Here is an 11,317-nt window from a genome sequence, read left to right on the forward strand (position 1 = left end):
AAGGCAGCAGAAACTTCTGTAGACATAAAAGTCCCTGTCTGACAGCTCTGAAGAGAGCAGTGGTTCTCCCAGAACAGTGTTTGAGCTCTGAGAATGGACACACTGCCTCCTCAAGTGGGTCCTTGACCTTTGTGTAGACTAACTGGGAGACATCTCTCAGTAGAGGCTGACTGACACCTCACACAGGCAGGTGCCCCTCTGGGACAAAGCTTCCAGAGGAAGGATCAGGCAGCAATATCTGCTGTTCTGCAGCTTCCAGTGGTGATACCCAGACAAACAGCATCCGAAGTGGACCTCCAGCAAACTCCATGAGACCTGCAGCTGAGAGACTTGACTGTTAGAAGGAAAACTAACAAACAGAAAGGAATAGCATCAACATCAACAAAAAGAACATCCACACCAAAACCCCATCTATAGGTCACCATCATCAAAGACCAAAGGTAGATAAAACTATAAAGATGGGGAGAAACCACAGCAGAAAAGCTGGAAATTCTAAAAACCAGAGCTCCTCTTCTCCTCCAAAAATCGCAGCTCCTTGCCAGCAATGGAACAAAGCTGGACTGAGAATGACTTTGATGAACTGACACAAATAGGCTTCAGAAGGTCAGTAATAACAAACTTCTCAAAGCTAAAAGAGGATGTTCAAACCCATAGCAAGGAAGCTAAAAACATTGAAAAAAGATAAGACAAATGGCTAACTAGAATAAACAGTATAGAGAAGACCTTAAATGACCTGATGGAGCTGAAAACCATGGCACAAGAACTATGTGATGCATGCACAAGCTTCAGTAGCCGATTGGATCAAGTGGAAGAAAGGGTATCAGCGATTGAAGATCAAATGAATAAAATGAGGGCGGAAGAGAAGTTTAGAGAAAAAAGAGTAAAAAGAAATGAACAAAGCCCCCAAGAAATATGGGACTATATGAAAAGACCAAATCTACGTCTGATTGGTGTACCGGAAAGTGATGGGGAGAATGGAACCAAGTTGGAAAACAATCTTCAGGATATTATCCAGGACAACTTCCCCAATCTAGCAAGAGAGGCCAACATTCAAATTCAGGAAATACAGAGAACACCACAAAGACACTCCTCGAGAAGAGCAACCCGAAGACACATAATTGTCAGATTCACCAAGGTTAGAAATAAAGGAAAAAATGTTAAGCACAGCCAGAGAGAAAGGTCGGGTTACCCGCAAAGGGAAGCCCATCAGACTAACAGTGGATCTCTCAGCAGAAATCCTACAAGCCAGAAGAGAGTGGGAACCAATATTCAACATTCAAAAAGAAAAGAATTTTCAACCCAGAATTTCATATCCAGCCAAACTAAGCTTCATAAGTGAAGGAGAAATAAAATCCTTTACAGACAAACAAATGCTGAGAGATTCTGTCACCATCAGCCCGGCACGGTGGCTCACGCTTGTAATCCCAGCACTTTGGGAGGCCGAGGCGGGCGGATCATGAGGTCAGGAGATCGAGACCATGGTGAAACCCCATCTCTACTAAAAATATAAAAAATTAGCCGGGCGTGGTGGCGGGCGCCTGTAGTCCCAGCTACTTGGAGAGGCTGAGGCAGGAGAATGGCGTGAACCCGGGAGGCGGAGCTTGCAGTGAGCCAAGATTGCGCCACTGCACTCCAGCCTGGGTGACAGAGCAAGACTCCGTCTCAAAAAAAGAATCAGCTAACATCATAATGACAGGATCAAATTCACATGTAACAATATTAACCTTAACTGTAAAAGGGCTAAATGCCCCAATTAAAAGACACAGACGGGCAAGCTGGGTAAAGAGTCAAGACCCATTGGTGTGCTGTATTCAGGAGACCCATCTCACATGCAAAGACACACATAGGCTCAAAATAAAGGGATGGAGGAAGATCTACCAAGCAAATGGGAAGCAAAAAAAAAGCAGGGGTTGCAATCCTACTCTCTGATAAAACAGACTCTAAACCAACAAAGATCAAAACAGACACAGAAGGCCATTACATAATGGTAAAGGGATCAATTCAAGAAGAAGAGCTAACTATCTTAAATATATATGCATCCAATACAGGAGCACCCGGATTCATAAAGCAAGTCCTTAGAGACCGACAAAAGGACTTAGACTCCCAAACAATAATAATGGGAGACTTTAACACCCCACTGTCAATATTAGACAGATCAACAAGACCCAGGACTTGAACTCAGCTCTGCACCAAGTGGACCTAATAGACATCTACAGAACTCTCCACCCCAAATCAATAGAATACACCTTCTTCTCAGCACCACATTGCACTTATTCCAAAATTCACCACATAGTTGGAAGTAAAGCTCTCTTCAGCAAATGTAAATGAACAGAAATCACAACAAACTGTCTCTCAGACCACAGTGAAATCAAATTAGAACTCAGGATTAAGAACCTCACTCAAAACTGCACAACTATACGGAAACTGAACAATCTGCTCCTGAATGACTACTGGGTACATAATGAAATGAAGGCAGAAGTAAAGATGTTCTTTGAGACCAATGAGAACAAAGACACAACATACCAGAATCTCTGGGACATATTTAAAGCAGTGTGTAGAGGGAAATTTATAGCACTAAATGCCCACAAGAGAAAGCAGGAAAGATCTAAAATCTATACCCTAACATCACAATTAAAAGAACTAGAGAAGCAAGAGCAAACAAATTCAAAAGCTAGCAGAAGGTAAGAAATAACTAAGATCAGAGCAGTACTGAAGGAGATAGAGACACAAAAAAACTCTTCAAAAAATCAATGAATCCAGGAGCTGGTTTTTTGGAAAGATCAACAAAATGGATAGACCGCTAGCAAGACTAATAAAGAAAAGAGAGAAGAATCAAATAGACACAATAAAAAATGATAAAGGAGATATCACCAATGATCCCACAAAAATACAAACTACCATCAGAGAATACTATAAACACCTCTACACAAAAAAACTAGAAAATCTAGAAGAAATGGATAAATTCCTGGACACATACACCCTCCCAAGACTAAACCAGGAAGATGTTGAATCTCTGAATAGACCAATAACAGGCTCTGAAACTGAGGCAATAATTAATAGCCTACCAACCAAAAAAAGATCAAGACCAGACAGATTCACAGCCGAATTCTACCAGAACTATAAAAAGGAGCTGGTACCATTCCTTCTGAAACTATTCCAATCAATAGAAAAAGAGGGACTCCTCCCTAACTCATTTTATGAGGCCAGCATCATCCTGATACCAAAGCCTGGCAGAAACACAACAAAAGAGCACTTTAGACCAATATCCCTGATGAACATCGATGCGAAATACCCAATAAAATACTGGCAAACCGAATCCAGCAGCACACCAAAAAGCTTATCCACCATGATCAAGTGGGCTTCATCCCTGGGATACAAGCCTGGTTCAACATACCCAAATCAATAAATGTAATGCCATCACATAAACAGAACCAATGACAAAAACCAGATGATTATCTCAATAGATGCAGAAAAGGCCTTTGACAAAATTCAACAGCCCTTCATGCTAAAAACTCTCAATGAACTAGGTATTGATGGAACATATCTCAAAATAATAAGAGCTATTTATGACAAACCCACAGCCAATATCATACTGAATGGGCAAAAACTGGAAGCATTCCCTTTGAAAACTGGCACAAGACAGGGATGCCCTCTCTCACCACTGCTATTCAACATAGTGTTGGAAGTTCTGGCAAGGGCAATCAGGCAGGAGAAAGAAATAAAGGGTATTCAGTTAGGAAAAGAGGAAGTCAAATTGTCCCTGTTTGCAGATGGCATGATTGTATATTTAGAATACCCCATCGTCTCAGACCAGAATCTCCTTAAGCTGATAAACAACTTCAGCAAAGTCTCAGGATACAAAATCAATGTGCAAAAATCACAAGCATTCCTATACACCAATAACAGACAGAAAGCCAAATCATGAGTGAATTTCCATTCACAATTGCTACAAAGAGAGTAAAATACCTAGGAATCCAACTTACAAGGGAAATGAAGGACCTCTTCAAGGAGAACTACAGATCACTGCTCAATGAAATAAAAGAGGACACAAAAAAATGGAAGAACATTCCATGCTCATGGATAGGAAGAATCAATATCATGGAAATGGCCATACTGCCCAAGATAATTTATAGATTCAATGCCATCTTCATGAAGCTACCAATGACTTTCTTCACAGAATTGGAAAAAACTACTTTGAAACTCACATGGAACCAAAAAAGAGCCCGCATTGCCAAGACACTCCTAAGCAAAAAGAACAAAGCTGGAGGCATCACGTACCTGACTTCAAATTATAGTACAAGGCTACAGTATATACAGTCTACAGAGATATAGACCACTGGAACAGAACAGAGGCCTCAGAAATAACACCACACATCTACAACCATCTAATCTTTGACAAACCTGACAAAAACAAGAAATGGGGAAAAGATTCCCTATTTAATAAATGGTGCTGGGAAAACTGGCTAGACATATATAGAAAGCTGAAACTGGATCCCTTCCTTACACCTTACACAAAAAATTAATTCAAGATGGATTAAAGACTTAACTGTTAGGCCTAAAACCACAAAAACCTTAGAAGAAAACCTAGGCAATACCATTCAGGACACAGGCATGGACAAGGACTTCATGACTAAAACACCAAAAGCAATGGCAACAAAAGCCAAAATAGACAAATGGGATCTAATTAAAGAGCTTCTGCGCAGCAAAAGAAACTACCATCAGAGTGAACAGGCAACCTACAGAATGGGAGAAAATTTTTGCAATCCACCCATCTGACAAAGGGCTAATACCCAGAATCTATAAGGCACTTAAACAAATTTACAAGAAACAAACAAACAACCCCATCAAAAAGTGGGCAAAGGACATGAATAGACACTTCTCAAAAGAAGGGATTTATTCAGCCAACAGACACATGAAAAAATGCTCATCATTGCTTGTCATCAGAGAAATGCAAATCAAAACCACAATGAGATACCATCTCACACCAGTTAGAATGGTGATCATTAAAAATTTAGGAAATAATAGATGCTGGAGAGGACGTGGAGAAATAGGAAGCTTTTACACTGTCAGTGGGGTGTAAACTAGTTCAACCATTGTGGAAGAGAGTGTGGTGATTCCTCAAGGATCTAGAACTAGAAATACCATTTGACCCAGCGATCCCATGACTGGGTGTATACCCAAAGGATGATAAATCATGCTACTATAAAGACATGCACACGTTATGTTCACTGCAGCACTGTTCACAATAGCTAAGACTTGGAACCAACCCAAATGTCCATCAATGATAGTCTGGATTAAGAAAATGTGGCACATATACACCATGGAATACTATGCAGCCATAAAAAATGATGAGTTCATGTCCTTTGCAGGGCCATGGATGAAGCTGGAAACCATCATTCTGGGCAAACTAGCACAAGGACAGAAAACCAAACACCGCATGTTCTCACTCATAGGTGGGAAATGAACAATGAGAACACTTGGACACAGGGCAGGGAACATCACACACTGGGCCCTGTTGTAGGGTGGTGGTTGTCGGAGGGATAGCATTAGGAGAAATACCTAATGTAAATGACGAGTTAATGGGTGCAGCAAACCAACATGGCACATGTATACCTATGTAACAAACCTGCATGTTGTGCACATGCACCCTAGAACTTAAAGTATAAAAAAAAATAAAATATATATTGACTATATAAAACAGAAAAAGAAAATAATTTATTAGTTTTTACCAAAAGACAGTAGAATTTATGAAATTATAGGTATTTATTCTTACGCTTTCTAGTAGACTGAATGAGAGGCTCTGGCAGAACTAGCTCAGAATTTGAAACAGGTCAAATAATGTAATCATAATAGCTAAGGTTTTTCAACCTTGGCCAAGTACTTTATCTTAAATTTCATTATCAAATCTCTGAATAGAGGTGATAATTTACCCATTTTATGGCTACATATAAAAAAATTGACATTTGGATACAGTAAGTAGCATGCCTGAATTAGTTTATGGCACTCCTGATCCTAGGACTCATCATGTCTTTACTGAACCTTTACTGATGCATGTCCATATTCCCCTCAGCCAGTCTCTCTGTCTTCACCGTGATTCTACTCTGGGCTACCTGTGAACATCGGTAACCTCAATGAGTTGTAGTTGTCTCATAGTATAATGATGAAAAGATATTCCTGGACCTGGATCATTATGGTGAAAAAAATGGTTTGTTAAGAGCTTAGAAAATAATAGGCAATCAACTATTCTAGTTCTTTCCATATTTCAGAATATCCATCACCTTGAGCAATTAATAAATCATTTTTCAATGAGTTCTGCTTTGTATCTAACGGAGCTGGAAAAAGTTGTTTTTGAGAATCCTTTGACAGATGGTTTCTTGTTTAGTTTTGTCAATGGAAGGCAATCACATGGAAAAAGTAGGTGGAAAGGAGAAGGTGACTTCTTTCCTATTTGTTTCCGGTTCTGACGTTGGAGTGGTAGGTGACTGCTTATGGCTGTGAGTTCCTGGACTTCTGCAGGCTCAGTGTGCATATGGGACCCTGACTTCCTATTATAGCAGTTCATAAAAAGTGCTCTAGCAGCCTCCAGGAGCTCCCAGAACACCCTTTGCTCCTCCAAACTTAGATGAGCTAGTGACTTTCTGCAGTTACTGATTTCAAGATATCTTCATCTTTCTTTTTTGGTTCCTCCAGTTTTCTAACACTTTCACCACCATTTCACTACATTAGCGTCTGTCTGAAATACTAAGGTGGTTTTTGTTTTCCAAAGAGAATCTTGCTTGACAAACTTCTGTGAAAATACTTCAAACTTTTAGGTTATAATTATATTAAACTGATATAGTATGCATAAGGCTTTATAAATAAATCCTAAATATGGATGCTTATAAAACCATTTAATTTTGATTTCCCAAATCCTAACCGTTTTGAGGAAAATGTGACATCGCAAAACATAGTTGCTGCCTTGATGACCATAAGCAATTTCTTTTATGTGATGGAGTACATTGTTTAAGGGACTATTTTGTTAAAATAATAAGCTAGCTTAAAAAACCTCCACTGTTAAAATATAGCATTTATTCTTATCTTTCAATACTATGGTCAATTAAAGGTTATGTCATTTAATGAAACAAGCATGGACTTTGGAGATATCAAAGCTACTACTGTCAATATAAGACATCTAAAAATTAATAAATACGTATTATATACATACAACCAGGTTAGGAAATAAATGCATGGTTGACTTTATAGTCAAACTATAAAGTTTAACTCAGTGACTCTTGGGGCTATTTTCTAGCCATACATTATCCTAATTCAGTTGTAATGTCTGTGGTCGACATAGGAACATTAAGAACCATTAGAAGAGAAAGCATTGATAATCACATTAGGTAAAAGAAAAACACAAGCTAAACTGGCTAGTATACTATTATTTACAAAGGAGTTCTACTAGAAAATAATATACTGTTTGGTTACTCTAAGTAGAATATCAAATGATAGGACAGAAACCAACCTATGTATCAGCTCTGGGAACAAAGTTTTTAATTAAAATAAACAAAGTTTGCTTTCCAAAGCTTCCTCTTGGTTTGATTTCCATTCATCTGCTAGCTATAATGACTGGTACATTCCTCAATCTGGTTTGTTCTGCTTCCAGGCATACAAGAAAGTTGTGTCCACAGCTATCAGATGGTTGCCGGCATGTGAAAGGGGAAGAAATTTAACTTAGAGTTGATAAGCAAAATAGCCCCACACAAGCATTCTTATTTGGTCTCGGGACCCTTTGACAGTGCTAAGTTATAGAAGACCCCAAAAAACTTTTATGAGCTAATCAATATTTACCAAATTAAAAGTTGAAACTGAGAATAGTTTACAATATATACTAATTCATTTAAAAATAAGACCCATTAAGTATTAACATAATTTATTAAAAAAAAACACTACATTTTCCAAAACAAAGCTAACTGAATGAGAGAAGAGTGCAGTTTTACTTTTTTTTTTTTTTACATCGTTTTAATGAGTGGTTTAATAGATATAGTCAAATTCGCATATCTGCTTCTATAATCAATCTATTGCTACATCACATATCATGTAGCTTCTGGAAAACTCCACTGTACATTTGAGAGACTGCAAGTAAACAAAGCAACTAGAGTCTTAGTATTATTATAAGAACAATTTTCCCTCAGACACTCTGCAAGAGTCACAGGACCCCTATGGGTCACTAGATAACACTTGGAACACCGCCGCCCTAAACTAGCCACATCAGTGGTTTCAACATACATTCTATTGTAACACATCATTTTCTCATGCATTTTCATGGATGTCTTCAGATATTAAGTAAACAAAAAAAATGCTTTGATCCTTAAGTAAAACAAATAACATTGAACAATTTTTGAGTGTTGGAAGGATAAATGGAGAAGAGTAGGCGCCTGGAGATGTGTGGTATTCAGGAAAGTATTTTGTAAGTTGTGGGAAATAGACAATAAGCTATAAGCAAACAGGCAACTGGGTAATTCCTAGCAGTCAGCTGCAACTTCTTTACCTTTGATTCAATGAAGCAAAATGGAATCCCAGTGACAGTAACATTATTACAGAAATACATTGAAACGGTTAGGCTCTGATTTATTTAAGCAAATACTTTGAAGTTTTGGTACTTAAAATTACTGGAAACCAGTTACTCTTAATTACTGGAAACCAGCACTCTGACAATGTTGAGAGGTGCTGTCCTGTATTATTCAAAGATATAAATTTCTCACTATCTTTCTTTCAAGTGGCTGATGGAGGTAGGGTGTATAGCATTCCATGCATTCAATTCTGCTCTTCATATGCAACTACTGAAAAATGAGAAGTTCACTTTTATTCATATATATATATATAAATGGGGATATATATATTCATATATATATATATATAAATGGGGATATATATACACACTCACATACACAAATGTGGTTTTTTAGGTTTTTTTGAGATGGAGTCTCGCTCTGTTGCAGTGCAGGCTGGAGTGCAGTGACATGATCTCGGGCAACTTCCGCCTCCCAGGTTCAAGCGATTCTCCTGCCTCAGCCTCCCGAGTAGCTGAGATTACAGGTGCGTGCCACCATGCCCAGCTAATTTTTTTGTGTTTTTAGTAGAGACAGGGTTTCACCACTGTGTTAGCCACGATGGTCTTGATCTCCTGACCTCATGATCCACCCACCTCGGCCTCCTAAAGTGCTGGGATTACAGGCGTGAGCCACTGTGCCCAGCCACGTGTGTATTCATTCATTCATTCATTCACTCATTCATGTAACACATATTTACAGAGAACCTCTTTAAATGTGTCAGGCACTATTCCTGGCAGTTGAGATACAAAATAGAACACACATTCCTGGCCTCCTGAGTCTTGCGTCCTAATGTGATGTGAAATATGATGAAGATTAGTAAGTAAAAGAAATTATCCATTACATTGTGGTAAGTATTAAAAAGTAAAGGAGGAAATATGAAATATTGGGAATGGGAAACATCATGATTTAAAATATGCTGACAAGTAGAGGGACTGACTGAAGAGTTGGACATCTGAGCACATATGGAGGGAGCATGACGGGGAAGAGTGTTCTAAGCAGAGGAAACCACAACTGCAAAGACTATGAGGTTGGCAGCTTGTGGAGAGCTTTCTGGGAATACAAAGCTGGGTAAACAGTCTGTGGGGTCAAAGAGGTAATGAGGGGAGGATTTTAAAGCCATCGTTAGGACTTTGGTTTTTCCTTGTGTTGGGAGTGGTACAATCTCACTTCTTTTTAAGTAGATTTATTTAAGATTCTGTATTAAGGATAGAGTCAAAAGACTAGTTCTTGGTTCACAGTAACACTATAATCCAAACGAGATGATGTAGATTGTAGTGGAGGTGGTAAGTAGTTGGATATACTTTGAAGGAAGAGCCAACAGATTATATGCCAAATGCATATAAGACATAAAAGAGAGGAGTTAAAGATGGGTTTGAACAAGGAAAGATGCAGCCATTTACTGAAATACAAAGACCTTGGGTATGAGTGAGAAGGGGCTGAACTAGCTGACATCTTACAGTCTCTGCCTGGATTCAAATCTCAGCTGTGTGTGTGTCTCTCTCTGTAAAATGGGAATAATAATAGTGCCCACTTCATAGTTTATTATGAGAATTAAGTGAGTATATATGAATAAAGCACTTAGAGCAACACCTGGTACACTGTTAGTTAATATTAGCATTACCTCTTCAAGCTGGAATCTTCGAGTACATATCAAATTTTAGCTATTCTTTGTTCATGGGCTGTGTAGGATAGAGGGACAAAACTGAGTGGCTAATAAGATAAAGATAGAAAACTAAGCTTTAAGTTAAAGGACATACACTTCAATATTTCTACATGTATAGAACAGTATTGCACACACGCGCAAGCATCACTGAACTAGACGCACCCTTCAAGAGATTGGGTTACATATTGATATATGTGAATGAGAACCCTGAAATAAACTGATTTCAGAGGAATAACAGAAAACATATACATTTCTATACCTATAAGGACACTGAAAACTTCCAATCCTGAATCAAACAGTTAATGAAATCCCAAAATGCAACACTAATGCAAATGAGAAGACACTGTCACAGAATGTTGTAATACATACTCTTCTAAAGATAAAAGGTCTGCTCTTCCATCCTCTTCATTTTCCTACAAATTAGGAAAATTTGATCAGTTCTTAAAAAGGAAATGTACATGCTAAAATGAATTACTGCTAGAGTTCTGATGTTTAAAACCACAGGCTTGCGATCAAAATAACCTCTTTAATTTTAGATTATCATGCAGATTAATTTTTCTTCAGTTTCTCAGGCACTATTGTTTTTTAAAAAAAGGGGGGTTCAAAAGAAAAGTAATACCCATTTTTTCCCCGATTAAATTGCTCAACCATTAAAAGGTGAATAAATTGGAAAGTCTTACAGTACTCTCTCCCCTCCGTCCTCCCCCATCCCCATTTTTTTTCTTGAAAGGGAACAAGCAGTACTTTCGCTAAGGGATCTTCAAGCCGAAACTCAGCTAGGCGCCCCAGGGCTTCCTCGGGATAGCAAAGCTGGATTTTTGAGCAGCACCACCTGCCGGTCCGACACACGTTTTACTTCCTCCACCCCAAATCTCTTTCTGGGGGAACTGCATTCTTTCAGAGCCTCTGGGCCCTAATACAAAGCAAGCACACTCTAAAGAAGCCAGAAGAATCCAAGCAGCGAAGTCGCCAGTCCCCACAGGCAAGAGAGTACCGGCAGGCAGCGGCGCGAGACGGGCAAAACAATGAAGCGCCGGAGCGAGCTCGCTGGTGCGGGTGCGGG

At 38.9% G+C, this 11,317-nt stretch overlaps 1 long non-coding RNA gene across 1 annotated transcript in view; it reads right to left on the bottom strand.

Annotated features, from left to right (window-relative positions):
• LOC131382877 (uncharacterized) overlaps positions 1–11,316 on the bottom strand; it is a 202,721-nt gene extending 191,405 nt beyond the window's left edge. Inside the window, exons 1-2 of the long non-coding RNA XR_009212495.1 lie at positions 10,999–11,316; positions 10,624–10,667 (exon numbers count right to left, since the gene is read on the bottom strand). This is a non-coding gene — a long non-coding RNA (uncharacterized LOC131382877). The remainder of the gene's footprint in view (positions 1–10,623; positions 10,668–10,998) is intronic.
• Position 11,317: the final 1 nt, after the last annotated feature.

The sequence above is a fragment of the Hylobates moloch genome, unplaced genomic scaffold (genome assembly GCF_009828535.3).
Source record: "Hylobates moloch isolate HMO894 unplaced genomic scaffold, HMol_V3 SCAFFOLD_2, whole genome shotgun sequence".
NCBI classification, from domain to species: domain Eukaryota; kingdom Metazoa; phylum Chordata; class Mammalia; order Primates; family Hylobatidae; genus Hylobates; species Hylobates moloch.